We start from the raw sequence: 15,971 nt of genomic DNA, 5'->3' as shown, positions 1-15,971 counted from the left end.
TCACCAGTCATTAGGGAAATGTAAGTCAAAACTACAATGAGATACCAGCTTGTACCCATTAAGATGGATGCCACCAAGAAAACAGAAAAAGCAAGTGTTGATGAGCATGTGGACAAATTGGAACCCTTGTGCACTCTTGTTGGGAACATAAAATGGCGCAGCCCCTGTGGAAAGGGGGTTCCCGTATGGAGGTTCCTCCTGTATGGAGGTTCCTCAAAAAATTAAAAACAAAACTATATGACACAGCAATTCCACCTTTAGTTATAATCCAAAAGAATTAAAGCAGGGTCTCAAAGAGATATGTGTACACCCATGTTCATAGCTTCATTATTCGCAATGGCTAAAATGCAGAAACAACCCAAGTAGCCATCAACAGATGAATAGATAAGCAAAATGTGGTATCAACATACAATGGAATATTATTAACATTAAAATATATGAGTATTAAAAAGGAAGGAAAATCTGCAGATACCACAACATGAATGAAGATATTATACTAAGTGAAATAAAACAATCACCAAAAAAACAAATACTGTATGATTCCACTTAAATGCGGTACTTCCAGTAATCAAAATCTTAAAGACAGAAAGTAGAATGGTGGTTGCCAGGACAACGGGGAGTTATGATTTAATAGGCACAGAGTTTCAGTTTTACAGAAAGGAGAGAGTTCTGGGAATGGACGGTCATGGTGGCTGTGCAATACTATGAATGTATGTAATATCACTGAACTGTACACTTAAAAATGATTAACACAGGGGCGCCTGGGTGGCTCAGTCGGTTAAGCGGCCGACTTCGGCTCAGGTCATGATCTCACGGTCCATAAGTTTGAGCCCCGTGTCGGGCTCTGTGCTGACAGCTCAGAGCCTGGAGCCTGTTTCAGATTCTGTGTCTCCCTCTCTCTCTGCCCCTCCCCTGTTCATGCTCTGTCTCTCTCTGTCTCAAAAATAAATAAATGTTAAAAAAAATTTTTTTTAAATTATTAAGACAGTAAGTTGTATATTTTGTGTATTTTAACACAAAGTTTTAAAAGGGAAGAAAAAGGCATACAGACTGGAAAGGAGAAAATAAAACTCTCCCTATTACATACTACAGGATTTTCTGTATAGAAAATTCCGAAAAATCTACAAAAAACTACTAGAACTAATAAATGTGTTCAGGAATTTTAGAAGATACACAATAAACACAAAAATCTATTAAATTTCTATACACTAGCAATGGACGCCTAGACACCAAAATTAAAAATATATTACCGTCTATAATTACTCAAAAAACGGTAAATATTTGGGTTTAAATATAAAAAAAATGTGTGTACAGGACTTGCATGCTGGAAGCAATAAAACACTGTTGAAATAAAGCAAAGATCTCAATAAATGAAGAGACTCACTATTTGCATGGTTTGGAAGACTCAACACAGTAAAGATGTTAATTATCACTCAAATTTATATACAGGTTTAAAACAATTACAATCAAAACTCCAGCAAGATATCTATAGATGGAGAAAATATCATTTTAAAATTTATATGGAAAGGTGAAGAATCTAGAATAGCTAACACAATGTTTAAAATGGAAGAATAAAGGGGGAGGGATCAGTCTACTCAGTTTTAAGATGTTATATTACAATATGTAGCCAGAGTAATCAAGACTGTATGGTACTGGGGAAGGGAGAGACACATAGATCACTTGAACAGAAAGGAGAACACAGAAATAGTCCGGCACAAGTACACCCCAGTGATTTTTGACAAATGCACAAAAACAATTCAATGGAAGAAAGATCGCCTTCTTAACAAATGATGCTAGAGCAACTGAACATTTATAGGAAAAAAAAATACCTTGCTCTAGGCCCTACATACCATGTAAAAATTAACTCAAAATGTATTACAGACTTAAATGTAAAACTATAAACCTTTTAGGAAAAAAAAAAAAGCACAGGAGAAATCTTTGGGATCTTGAGTTAGGGAAAAAAGTGCTTAGGCTTGACCTCAAAAGGAAAATTGATAAATTGGACTTCGTCAAGATTTAAAATTTTTGTTCTGCAAAAGACCCTGTCGAGAGGATGAAAAGCACAACTCCCCAGTGGAAGAAAATATTTGCAAACCACATACCTGACAAGGAGCTAGTATTTACCATATATAAGAACTTCCAAAACTCAACAGTAAAAAACAAACAGCCTTGTTGGAAAAGAGGCAAAAAATGCAAACAAACATTTCAGCAAAGAGGATGTATGGACGGCAAGTAAGCACATGGAAAAACATGCAACATCACTAGCGAATAGGGAGACACATTAAGATATCATACACACTTACCAGACTACAATGGAAAGTAGTGGCCACATCTAGTGCAGGTAAGGATTCGAGAAATAGCCATTCATGCATTGCTGGTGTGCAGGTAAAATGGTGCAACCACAGGAGAAAGAGGAATATTTTCGCACTGCTTGTGGGAATGCAAACTGGGGCAGCCACTCCAGAAAACAGTTTGGAGGTTACTCAAAAAATTAAAATTAGAATTACCCTACGACCCAGCAATTGCACTACTAGGTATTTATCCACAGAATACAAAAATACTGATTTGAAGGGGCACATGCACTCCAATGTTTACAGCAGCACTATTGACCATAGCCACAGTATGGAAAGAGCCCAAACGCCCATCGACGGATGAGTGGATAAAGAAGATGTGGTGTACGTATGTACAATGGAGTATTACTCGGCAATGAAAAAGAATGAAATCTTGCCATTTGCAACAATGTGGTTGGAACTAGAGTGTATTATGCTAAGTGAAATAAATAAGTCAGAAAAAGATATATTATTTCACTCATATATGGAATTTAAGGTACAAAATAGATGAACATAAGGAAGAGAAACAAAAATAATATAAAAACAAGGAGGGGGACAAAACATAAGAGACTCTTAAATACAGAGAACAAACTGAGGGTTCCTGAAGGGATGTTGGGTGGGGGGATGGGCTAAATAAGCGATGGGCATTAAGGAGGACACTTGTTGGGATGAGCACTGGGTGTTATAAATAAAGGATGAATCACTAAATTCTATTCCTGAAATCATTATTATACCATATGTTAACTAACTTGGCTTTAAATTTTTAAAAATTTTAAAAAATGGTGCAACCACTCTGGAAAATAGTTTGGCAGGTTGTTGTTTTTTTTTAAGAAATTAAATATGCAACTACCATATGACCCAGCATTTGCAGTCCTGGGCATTTATCCTAGAGAAATGAAAATTTATGTTCACACAAAAACCTGTGCACAACTGTTCATAGCAGCTTTATTTGCAATAGCCAAAATGCAGAAGCAGCCCAGGTGTCATCCAATGAGTGATAGTGGTATATCCACACCATGGTATACTACTCATCAACACAAGAAAGAACCCTTGATAGGTAGAACTTGGATGCATGCAACAACATAACTCCAGAGAACTATGCAAGGTGAGACCAAAGGAAAAAATAAAATCCAACCCCAGAGACTTACACACTGTATGATTCCATTTGTATAGCTTTCTTGAAATGACCAAATTATAGAAATAAAGAACAGGTTAGTGGCTGCCAAGGGGAAGAGAGGGGGGCGACTTGAGAGACATATGTGGGTGTGGCTATAAAATGGCAACATCGGGGATCTTGTAATAGAAATGTTCAATATCTTAATGTACCAATGTTGACATTCTGGTGGCATTATTGTATGGAATCGCTGTGTATGAATTCCTACAACTGCTTGGGAAGCTGCATTTAGTTCAAAATAAACAGTCTAGTTTTCTAAGACTGCGTCAGCGGGGACTCAACACAGCGAGGGAAGCCCCTGGCAGGGCGGTGGATATGGAAACTGAGCAAGAAGAGGCCCCACAGATGAGTAAGAGAGAAAGAGCCAATAGTTTCACATGGGGTCCCGAAGAATGTGCACGGGTATCTCACTTGCAGAAAGAAGAAAAGGAAAGAATTACCATAAAGCCAATTTACAGAAGAAACCTCTTTCAGCCCTACTCCATCAGAGGCCAGAGACTCCTCGCAGCCTGGCACACATTCCCCACGCCCCATACAAAACCCCACCCTCCAGCACAGACTTGGGGATGTGATCCGTTTCGGTGAAGTCAGCAGTTTTGGCAGATGTTTGCAATCTAAGACTTCCTGTGAGGCACACAGGCCCTTAATAATATTTCTTATGGGAACTTGGTGGTTTGTGGTGCCAGGTCAGGGTGGAGCTGGACTGAGGTTTTGGTTGTATGGAAACAAGGGTTTTCAAGGCCACCTCTCCAGCCAGCAGGCCTTCCGGGTGGGGGAGAGGGGCGCAGGGCACTGCTCTCAATGGCTTTTCTCAGAAGATCACTGCATGTGTTTCACTCAAGTTGGAGAAGAAAAGCTGTGTAGGACTTTTCCACTTCTCTCCTGCCTCCGCTGGGAGACAGAGGAGCTGGTGTCAAGCCCCACCCTACCCTCCACTCCCCCCTCTCCTCCAGCCCCTAGAGAGAAATGAGAAAAGAAGAGAAAGGCTAGCAGAAATGGCCACCCACTAGGCAGAGCTGATGGCTCTCCTCCCCACCCCTGGATAGCTGCTGTGCTCACTACCTGGCTTCTGCATGGGGCCCCTTTTACATGAGGCACTCCCAAGGGAGCAATTCGCTTCCTACCGTGTTTCTCAGGCACTTCAAGTGATTCCTTAAACCACACACTAAAACTTACCATTCTAATGCAGTCGTTTGACCAATACCCCAGTTCATCTGCCCCTACTGTTCTCAACGGCTTTTCCCGACCAGACGACAGAGATCTGGAGAAGCCAGTTCTTTCTTACTTAACACTAACATCCTTTCAGCCATTGCTTCCCTCCTTTTGGCTTCAGGAAGCAAAAACCAGAGTTAGGAGGGAACGCTTCCTTAAGTTACAGGCACAAACACTGCCTGTCTGTGACATCTGGATGTCTGGACGAGAGCCCTGAACCCTCCCCATTCCCCCATCCCTTGGTCTCCAGGAGGCCATCCTTGAAGGCCAGGTTGCAAGGCAAAGGAAAGCAGACTGGCTAATTGGCAAGAGGCTCTTGACCAGAGAGTCCCCTTCTGCAAACTTCTTGCTCCACAACGTGCAGCTTCTCTGCCAGCACCCTGGAAGCCCGTGGGCGTCCAGGAAACCAGCAGCCAGCCCCGGAGAGCATGAATATGCAGTTCTTCCACAGGGACATGGGGCTTTCTCCAGTCCTGTGCTCTTGTTCCGTAGGGGATGGGGAAGGGCACAGAGAGAAGAAAAGTGAGAAACAGGACAAGAAGACAAATTGCCCCAGTGATGGAGACACCTGCGGCAGAGGCGGCTGAGCTCCCAGGGACATATTCTGTGTGCCTGTGAGTGACAGGGCGGTGTCCTCCAGAGCAGGGCAAGCAGGCAAGGGCATAGCTGCAGAGATGCCCATCATCCCTCTTAGCTGCACCATAAAGGCCTCTTAGATGGCAGGAAAAGCAATGGAGCAGGTCAGGTGCACGGCCAAGTGCAGTACACGCGGAGGCCTCTGAGTGGGCCCAGCTCTTGCTTCCAATGTGTGCGATTATGGGCTCTACGGTCCGCACCCTTCTATGTCTCAGGTTCCTCAGTAAAGAGGTATTAATACTCATCTCAGGAGGTGATTGCGAGGCGTCAACAAGAGTACATTTTGTCAGAAGGGACAGAAAGTCTGACAACCGTGCCTAAAATAATGAAGAGTCTGTTGTTCTCACCTAACTCTAGAGGCAGACCAGCCAGGGCTCAGACACCTGTTCATATCTCATCAGTTTTAATGATTGCCCTTCACATATTAACATCTTGGGAATCTGGATGTGCTGTACAAGCGAGCTGTAGTTACATTTTCTCTTTCTTAATGGGACTTAAAAAACGGTGTGTCCTACCATATTGACAGTGTTTCCAATGAGAGACAAAATGTAATCATGAAGGGCTAGCCTCAGCCTGGTGGCTTTCATCCTCACGCTTTGCCTCATGGTTGCTTCAGGCCCCTCATCCACGGTACAAGCAAGAGGAAGAGAGGGGTGGGAAGGAGACGGAGGGTTTTCTCTTTGAGAGATGCCCTCGCCAACAAATTTGCACTTACACGTTACTGGCTGGAGCTGTGTGACATGGCCTTCTGTGGGGTACTGGGAAGTTGAGGTTCAGGGTCCCAGCCGAAGAGGGAAGCAGGGGAGAGAGAAAGTGGTTGGGCCTGTAAGATAAGCAGCCCAGTCTCTGGCACGGAGTAGAAGCTCACCAAACAGCAGCTCTCTACCTCCACACGCAAACAAAACTGCAAGTGGTTTGTGTCTGGGCTGAGGTAGGCCAGCCCACCAAGCAAATTCATTTTCTTGGAACACTATAATCAACACTCTCTAGGAATGCAAATGTGGCTTGCCCAGAAAGGAGCGTTAAACACTTCTCTCCTTTCCAACTCTGCAGAGCCCTGTCTGTAGGCTCGTGCACCACCAGAAGCTCTGGTGCAACGTAAACAAACAAGCTGTTTTGATTTTTCTCACAAATGAGGTGGAGATTTGCTTTTTTTTTTTTTTTTTTGGTTTTCCTTTACCAAGCTAAGCCATCTCACACGTTTGCTGCAGCCTGCAGCTCCTACTGGCCTCCACGAGAAGGACATCCATACCCCAGGCACCAGGACGTTCCTGTGGCTCGAGCTTTCAAAGATAATGGGAAGAGAGCTGGCCTCTCTTCAGTTTCACATATGTTACCTCATGTAATCCTTGCTGCAAATCTGCGAGCAGGGAATAAGCATTTCTATTTGCTCTACAGCTCAGGGAAAGGGGGAAAGTGTTCAAGGTCATCAAGGAGCCGAGACACAAATGCAGCCCCATCCGGTGCCTGTATCCTTTTCCCAGAGCCACCCATGACTGCAGAAGTATTACTTTCTATTTTATTCTCAGTTTTAGGTACAGAAAAAGTCAGGCATCTCTTCCAACATCAGGAGCCAGTGGGAAGGTTGTCACAGTTCCAGTGAAGCGTGGAAGTGTTGTGGCCGCAGCTGCTCCAAGACTCCTGGTCCTCAGGGAAGCTGGCCTCTGACTGTGTGCTTGCAGGGCAGTGCGCTGGAGTCACAAAGACTTACCAGAAGGTGACTTCAGAGGCCACCCAGTACAATGCCCTCAGGGGACAGTTGAGGAAATCGAGACGAGAGAGAGAGAGAGAGAGAGAGAGAGAGAGAGAGAGAGAGAGAGGCAAATGGCAACAATAAGAAGAGAGACTAAAACTCAGGCCTCTAAACTTCTAGGCCATTTGCTTTTTCCAGCACAGCAGGCTCGGGTTGATTTTCAGGCTCTCAGGCAGCCTCTCCCAGTCAATCAGCAGGCCAGACCAGGAAGCCACCCCAAGGAGCCTACTTGTAGATATTCATGAATTCACTTAACATTTCTAAAGCACTTACCCCAGGCCAAAGACTAGTTATACTGCAAGAACAACAAAGATAATGACCCAGTGCTCATGGTGCATTGGTGTTCTAGTGGGGCAGACAGAGCAGAAGGAAATAAATGGAGAGAAACAAGAAAATATCAGCTATCAGATAGTGCTGAGTTCTGCAGAAAATGACAGAGAGATGATACGGAGAGTGACCGGGGTGTGCTTCAGAACTTGGGTCAAGGACGAGCTCTGCAGGGGCTGACATTTAAGCTGAGACCACAATGACAGGAAGAAAGTAGTAAGTGAAGATCTGGGGAGAGAGCCGTCTTCACAGAGGACACAACAGATGTAAAGCCGCTGAGTTGGGGGGGGGGGGGGCGGGGGGGCAGAGGGGTGCAAACTTGGCTAAATGAGGAAGAGAAAGAGGTGCCTGGGTGGCTCAGGCAGTTAAGCGACCGACTTCAGCCCAGGTCATGATCTCACAGTTTGTGGGTTTGAAACCTGCATCAGGCTCTGTGCTGACAGCTCAGAACCTGGAGCCTGCTTGGATTCTGTGTTTCCTTCTCTCTCTCTGTTGTGTCTCTCTCTGTCTCTCTCTCTCAAAACTAAATAAACATTTTTTAAAAAAACATTTTTAATGAGGAAGAGAAAGGAGGCCCCTGGGGCCTGAGCTCAGGGAGCAAGGGGGAGAAGAAGGTGACAAGGTAGGAGATGCAGGCCAAGGACAGATCCTATAGGGCCCCGTAGCTAAGCCAAGGAGAGAGATTTTGGTTTTGTTCTTAATATAATAAGATGTCACTGGACGGTTTTAACTATACAATGCCATGGTCTCACTTAAGCTTTGAACAGATCATTCTGGATACTGTGGAAAGAACAGAAAGGATGTAAGAATAAGAAGAGGGGGGTGAACAGTCAAGTGATGCCGACACTCTGGGGCACATGCCCATCAAACCCTAAAGCTGGGGCTCTCCCTGCAGCTGTGTGGGCTGCACCCAACGTCAAGGGTGCCTTTCGCCTAAACTACAACACAAACAGCATCCTCTGAAGTTGTGCCTAGTGGGCCTGGCTTTTTAGTCCCTTGTGATTCTCAAAGACACAACCTTTACGTACTCTTATCAAAGGATCAAAGTAAAAACCCCTTCAGCACCATTTTCTACACAAAAGTAAGACAGACAAACTACAAATCACTACGTCTAAGACCGGATCATTAACTAAGCAGTAAAGTAAATATGTGGAATAATAAAACCTGAAATAACCTGTACCTTTAATTAACTCAGGTCTGTTGAAAAATACATGAATCCCTTGCTTATCTGCCCCAGTGCTTAGGGAAAAAAATCATGGATAATTCAAAACCTCATTTATATCATTTATATTTATGTAAACAGGTACTTAATGAGGAGTACTCGGAGGCATGTTGGAGCTATACAATGGTCAGTGCTATTTTGGTTGATATCATTGTCCAAGCTGAATCATAAATGCTTAAAAAAACAATATTCATTCTCTCATCAAATATTTATTGTATCCCTGCTATACACCAGCCATTGCTGGGCCCTGGAGCAAACAAACAGCCAATATGTTCCCTGCCTTTATGGACTTTATAGTCTAATGGCTGGACAGATGTTGAACAACAAAAACACACAACGAAATAGACAGCTACAATTTGTAATAAGAACTATAACAGAAAAGAGCAGAGAAAATAAGGGAGGGATTTTCATTTAGATCATGAGGGTCAGAGAAAGCCTCTCTATTGAAGCTTTAAGATGGCCAAGGGCCGCCATGGAGGGTGACACACTTCCACTGCCCCCTGACCTCATTCGTCTCTCTTACCTCTCTTCCAACAAATTTGTGCTCAGGGACTCACCCTCTTACCCCTTATCCTTCCCTCCCAACTCTATGCCTCCAAGCTCTGTGACCCCAAGTGCAAGCAGATAACCCTCAGAGCATCGCCTCAAATCAAGTAGGACTCAGAAGCCAGGGCACCGGACAGGAAGGAGCATGGAACTTCCTGGTCTGGTTGTCACACAAGATCTCACTCCTTTTATAACCTTTGGGAATTGTTTCCTCTCTCCGGACGTCTCGGTGTCCCCCATCTGTCACGTGGGTGGAAGCACACGGCCCATGGAATCCCCAGATGAGCCCCCAGAGACGGGCTCTGCTGCCCAGACATCCTTGCGGGGTCCCAGAGCAGACTGGCAGACCTCCAGGCCAGACTGGGAACAGAGTGGCTGAGATAATGAAGGAAAAGCCCTAACCCCTGCCTGATCCCCTATGGACACGGACCCTGGGGCAGGGCCAGACCACATGCAGGGCTCCCAAAAGACTTCTTTACAAATCCTGCCTGCTAGCCCCTGACATTTCTCCCTTCCAGGTCTCAGAAACAAACCCTTGAGACAAGATGAGGAATGTGGTAGGAATAATGTCATTGAAGAAATCATGTGGATTTTGTTTCTGGATGCTGCACTTGACATAAAGTCAGATCCAAGTTGCTCACAGGACTACACCTCTAGTCTCCTCACTCAGCCAACCTTCCACCTGCCCCCAGCCTCTAATCTGTGAGTACTGCCAAAAGCACTCTTCATTAGCACAAAACCCAGCAGTGACAATGTGACGTCTGCAGAGAGAGGCCCAGGCCAGCTCTAGGTAAGAAGAGAAGATAAACCTTTTTTTACCATTGCCTATTCTCACCTCTCCTGGGTGGACTCTCTCATATCTGATAGTAGGATTGGGGAACGGCTAAGGAGAGCAGTTCCTGGAAGGGGAGGTGGCGGAGGGGAGCTGCTATGGACCTGGATGAAAGGAAGGAAGAGGGGCATACACATGTCTTGCAGGAGGGAGGTAGTCCTAACCGGGCTCTAGCTGCTGTTCTACCAACACCAACTGGGTGGTATCACATCCCTCTCCTGATGGGAAATGATACCACACTAGACAACCTTTAAGCCATCTTCCAGCTCTAAATTTTTAAAATTCTCAGCAACTGCTAGTTTTTTTTTTTAACGTTTATTGTTATTTTTGAGAGAGGGACAGAGGATGTGTGGGGAGGGGCAGAGAGAGAGAGAGAGAGAGACACAGAATCCAAAGCAGGCTCCAGGCTCTGAGCTGTCAGCACAGAGCCTGACGTAGGGTTCAAACTCACGAACCGGGATATCAAGACCTGGGCCAAAGTTGGACACTCAACCGACGGAGCCCGCCCCAGCAAGTGCTAATTTCTAAAGTGGTGCTCATCACACGTGTGCCTGTCTGCCTGGTAGGAAATGGGGCAGGAGACAGACTGCAGGGATCCCTGTTTGGTAAGAAGTGTATGCATGGATGCAGTGGTTCCCAGCCTCTTTCAGAGGCAGAGCACCTGATGAATGATCACTAAATGCTTGACATACCCCCAGGGATTTTGGTGGATTTCAGCAAGGAGGGGAGGATCCAGGGCTGTGCACGATGCTTGGGGGCTGGGGCAGGGTAGCTGTAACTTCACATCACCCCAGCATATCCTGTGCATTTTAGAGCCACTGCCCCAGCTGACCAGATTTGGGAAATTCATGTTAACAGTGTTTTGGACTAAACCCAAATCATACTGCATGCTATCAGCAGAGTCTCTTGATTGCTTTATAATTTATTCCACATTTATAACAGTCTGTTATTGTCCATCACTGTGCTACGTGCTGGGGAAGTAAAGATGAATAGAATGAAGTCCTTGCTTTCCAGCAGTCCCCACTGACCTGCTGGACCTCCATGGGGTGTCCTTAACCAGAGCACCCATTAAGTCCAAATGGTACCTTTTGCAGGACCCCTTCTGGGCAGGTGCAGTCTGGCGGGCACACAGTCTGGTGAGTGATGAGGGAGCCTAAGGCAAGCTGACAGCCACAAACACCCCACCCCCACCCCAAGATAATATTCCTGGGGCACTCCTGGCTGACCAAGAACAAAGGAAAGGGGAAAAACAAATGGTTAACTGGTAGAGATCATAGTCCTGCTGGACCTGAGTCTCCATCTACCTACAAATGTCACAAGAAAAAAGGCAATGTTATCAATAGGCTAATCTCCAGTGGCGCCTAGGTGGCTCAGTTGGTTAAGCATCTGACTTCAGCTCAGGTCATAATCTCACAGCTCATGAGTTTGAGTTTGAGCCCCACGTTGGGTTCTGTGCTGACAGCTCAGAGACTGGAGCCTGCTTCAGATTCTGTGTCTCCTTCTCTCTCTGCCCCTCCCCGCTCACTCTCTGTCTCTCTGTCTCTCTCCTTCAAAAATAAGCATTAAAATTTTTCTTAATCATTATAAAAAATTTTTTTAAATAGCTTAATCTCTAGAAACCTATAGACTCCTTTTCCAGGAGCCCCACCATCACCCCTCCATAGTGATGTGGGAAAAGAAGGCAGAAGGAAATGGCAGAACTAAATGTTCTTATAACCTGCAGTCCATTGACAAATACTTGAGGCTGGCAGAGTAAAAAGTTTCTCCAGGCACTCCCTCTGGTCTGAATACTAATGCTTTGCTAGAGGGAAAAACAACCTTAGCTTGACAATAGTTAGGCCTCCACTATCCTGGGAGTCTTCTTTAGCGTATGAAAATCCCCCTGGAAACTTCCCCTGGACTTTACCTCTCCCAACTCCATAGTATATAACCAGTCTCTCTTCATGATCCTGGGCAGCTCTTCCTGCCCACAAGTCCTGTCCCCGTGCTTTAATAAAACCACCGTTTTGCACCAAAGATGTCTTCAAGAATTCTTTCTTGTTCGTCGGCTCCGTACCCCTCAAACCACACTGTCACCCCAACAACCTCATCAGTGAGCAGATTATAGCTGGCTGTTGGTCTCCCTTTGCCTTTTCAATGAAGCACTCTGGTACAGTGAACAATCCGTACAATGGATCCTGACGATCACGATAAGACGTCAAATTTCAATCACTGTCTAACACATACTTTTGCTCTAATGCAAAATGCATGTTAGCAATGTCCATCAAATGGAACACAGCCCTAAAATGTCACATGACAGTGGAGAGTGGAGTAAGCTGGCTATGACAGAAGGTGCAAAATGTAAAATCTAACCAACTTGGTGGTTATTGGAACATAAGAAAATATACCATGTGAGATATACAAGAACCACAGGTATTCATAACAGCCCACTAGTATTAGAGGGAGACCAAATGATAGTGTGATAACCCTGGATGCTTTCATAGTCACTTCAAGACCCAGTTATACTGCAGCAGTAACTGCTCAATTTGTTTAATGTGTTTTTAGTATTTTAATGCCTTCAAGTGTGCCACACACAGTAAAATTAATAAAACTATATTTAAAAAAAAGGTTGGAAATCACCAATCCCCAGTGGAAAAGAAATGTATAAGAAAATAATTCCAGCTCCATGATTAAGTTCTTACTGGAGACATGAGAGCAATAAAGGCAAGGCACTTAGTTCTACCTAGAGAGGCCAAGGAGGGCTTCCTAGAGGGGGTGATACTAAAACAAGCTTTGAAGGTTGAGTAGAAGTTCACCAAGTATACAGGGCAAGAAAGGCTTCCAAGTAATGGGAGCCACTTGGGCAAATATGTGGAAGGAAGAACAAGTTTTGTGTGCTGAACTGCATGAAGTGATATGGCTGGAGAGGGTAGAATGAGTCTGAGAGTGTCAAGAGGTTAAGGTGAGGCCAGCTCACAAAAGAATATTAAGAATGTGGCCCACATTCTTCCCCCAAATTCAAACACCAACCCCATCCCTGCAGAAAAAAGTATTATTCTGAAGATACACATGATGGAAATTTCTGTGGGGTCAACAAAATGTCACAATCCTTAATCTACTTAGCCTTAACTGCTAAGTAATTGGCAGAAATATCAAGGACCCGGCTCTGCTAGGTAGAAGCCTATCTTCAGGATCAGTTACCTAGTTTATGTGACCCATGAAAATGTGGGGCCTCTTGTTTGAAAAGTATTAAGAATTTCAAGACAGCAACCACCAACTATTAAATGAAGTGCAGGTCCCTTTGAAGCATGGGACCTCGTACAGGTCACCCACCCAGAGGACCAGCCTTATGGCTGAGGGAAACCAGAAGGCCTCATTAGAGCATTCTATCTTTATTGAAATTGGATTTATTTCTTTGGTTAAGAGCAAAGGATGGGGGGTGGGGGAGAATAAGAGGCCAATTCAAGGCATCAAAAATCTTTTCTTAGTTGAATTTTCAACATTTTGTCCTCAAAGTATCCCTAATAACAAGAAAAAGGTGGGGTACAGAAGTCTCCTATTTACAACTTGTTTGAGAGTCCCCATGTCATTAAAAAATGCCTACATATATCACATTTTTAATTGAGGTACAATTGACATTATAACATTCTATTTGTTTCAGATATATAACATAATGATCCATTATTTGTACATATTGCTAAACAATCATCACAAGAAGTCTAGTTAATACCTGTCACCCAACATAGTTAGAAAAAAACTTTTTCTTGTGATGAGAAATTTTAAGATCTACTTTCTTAGCAACTTTCAAATATGCAACCAAGTATTAATTATGCTATACATTACATCCCCATGGCTTTTTTATTTATAACTGGAAATTTGTACATTTGGACCCTCTAAACAACATTTAACTGAATTTTATTTTGTTACCCAGTGTGAGAGTTGCTACCTTTTAATGGAGACTTCAGACTTCAACCAAATCACATGAAATTGTGAGGATTGGAGTGTTTGAACTTATTATGTCCATATACTTGAAACTTTTATTTACTATACTTCTTTTTTAATTTTAGAAAGAGAGAACATAAGCAGAGGAGAGGGGCAGGAGAAGAGAGAGAAAGAATCTCAAGGAGGCTCAGCGCTGAGTGTGGACTTCACCCCACCAAGCTTGACCCCACGACCCTGGGATCGTGACCTGAGCTGAAATCAAGAGTTGGGCACTCAACTGACTGAGCCACAAGCACCCCACTATAATTTCTTGTTGTTTCTATTCCTCCTCTGATTCCTTACTTTTGTTGGATTAATCCAAATGTTAGGTGTTGTGTTTCCTTTTTTTTTTCTTTCAGCAGTTTGCAATTTATATATCTTATTTCTATTCTTCTGTTATTTCCCTTGAATTTTTCTTCAGCAGAAGAAAGAAGACAGTTTTATTTCCAATGATATGTGATTGTCAACTGATAACTACTTTATCTTGCCCTTGTGTTGTCGTTGTTATTGTCACTTTTAGTTTTAACTAAGTTTAAGCTACATGATATTGTCTCCTTGTGAAAAACCAACACGATAGGTTTGATCAAATTCCTATTTAACTACACCTCCAACCCTAGGCCTCTGCCAAAAGGTAATGACTGTACAGCTGAAACATATTCTACCAACTTTTCCCATGCATTTCGTTATATATATATTTGTGTATATACTTCTGTATGTGTGTACGTCTATTTGCAAAATAAAAAAAAATGGCATTTTCTGTTATTCCATTCCTAGATATTTACCATACAGAAATAGTTGACTAGGTAGGCAAAGATATATGTGATAAAAGTTTTCATAACCATGTTAGAAATACTTTTGTTTATTGAAAACACCCCTGGGGCGCCTGGGTGGCTCAGTTGGTTAAGTGACCGACTTCGGCTCAGGTCACGATCTTGCAGTTTGTGAGTTCGAGCCCCGCGTCAGGCTCTGTGCTGACAGCTCAGAGCCTGGAGCCTGTTTCGGATTCTGTGTCTCCCCCTGTCTCTGCCCCTCTCCTGCTCATGCTCTGTGTCTCTCTGTCTCTCAATAGTAAATAAATGTTTAAAAAAAAAAAAAAAGAAAGAAAACATCCCAAACATCTATCAATAGGGGGTAGGGGGTTGATTGAACAGATTGTAGTACATCCATACTTTATATATAAAAAATGATCCAATATATTATTAAATCCATTGACATAAAAAGATGACTAGAATATATTCTAAAACAAAGTAAACCTGGTTACAAACACACACACACAAACACACACACACACACACACACACACACACACACACACAACTGAAATGGTGTTTACCAAAATGATATGATGATTATCTCGGATGGCTACAATTTCAGATGATTTTATGGTCTTAATATTTTATATCAATCAAATTTTTCTATAATAAGCATATACAGATGTTACACTTTTGAAAATATTAAAAACCTCATCCGTTATTCCCCCAAAATAAATTTTAACATAGATTCTCCAGGAAAATTCACATTTATCCAAAGGTTTCTCTTCCTCCCTAGTATGTGACCTTGGATACCTGGAAAGCCTATGCCCCAGCTACAGAAGCAGAGTCTCTAGAAAACTTCAGGAAGATGAAGGAGGACTAGTCCCATGTGCTACACAGACTAAAAAATTCAAGCTGTGAATATTTAAGTGTCATTTTGCATGTTATTTATATATTTGTTCAGCTGTCTGTACTTATGTTTTCTGTATCCTAGATGTGTTTTTCTATGTTTTGCCTGAAATAATGTTTTCCTGAGAGAGAACCAGGCTGTAAAGTCCTTCATGTAGGTTGTCAGGAGAGCATTTCAAGCAGTTTGACATCTAAGCAATTATTTCAACACTGTTAATGAAGATCGATAATTATTTCAAGCACTAATTAGCGCAGCTAATGTTCTTGATGCCATTAGTATACCTCACAACAGTTTAAAAACTCTTACATCTAGTATAA

This window comes from Felis catus, chromosome B4 (assembly GCF_018350175.1).
Source record: "Felis catus isolate Fca126 chromosome B4, F.catus_Fca126_mat1.0, whole genome shotgun sequence".
Classification (NCBI taxonomy): domain Eukaryota; kingdom Metazoa; phylum Chordata; class Mammalia; order Carnivora; family Felidae; genus Felis; species Felis catus.
This window is presented reverse-complemented; position numbering follows the sequence as displayed.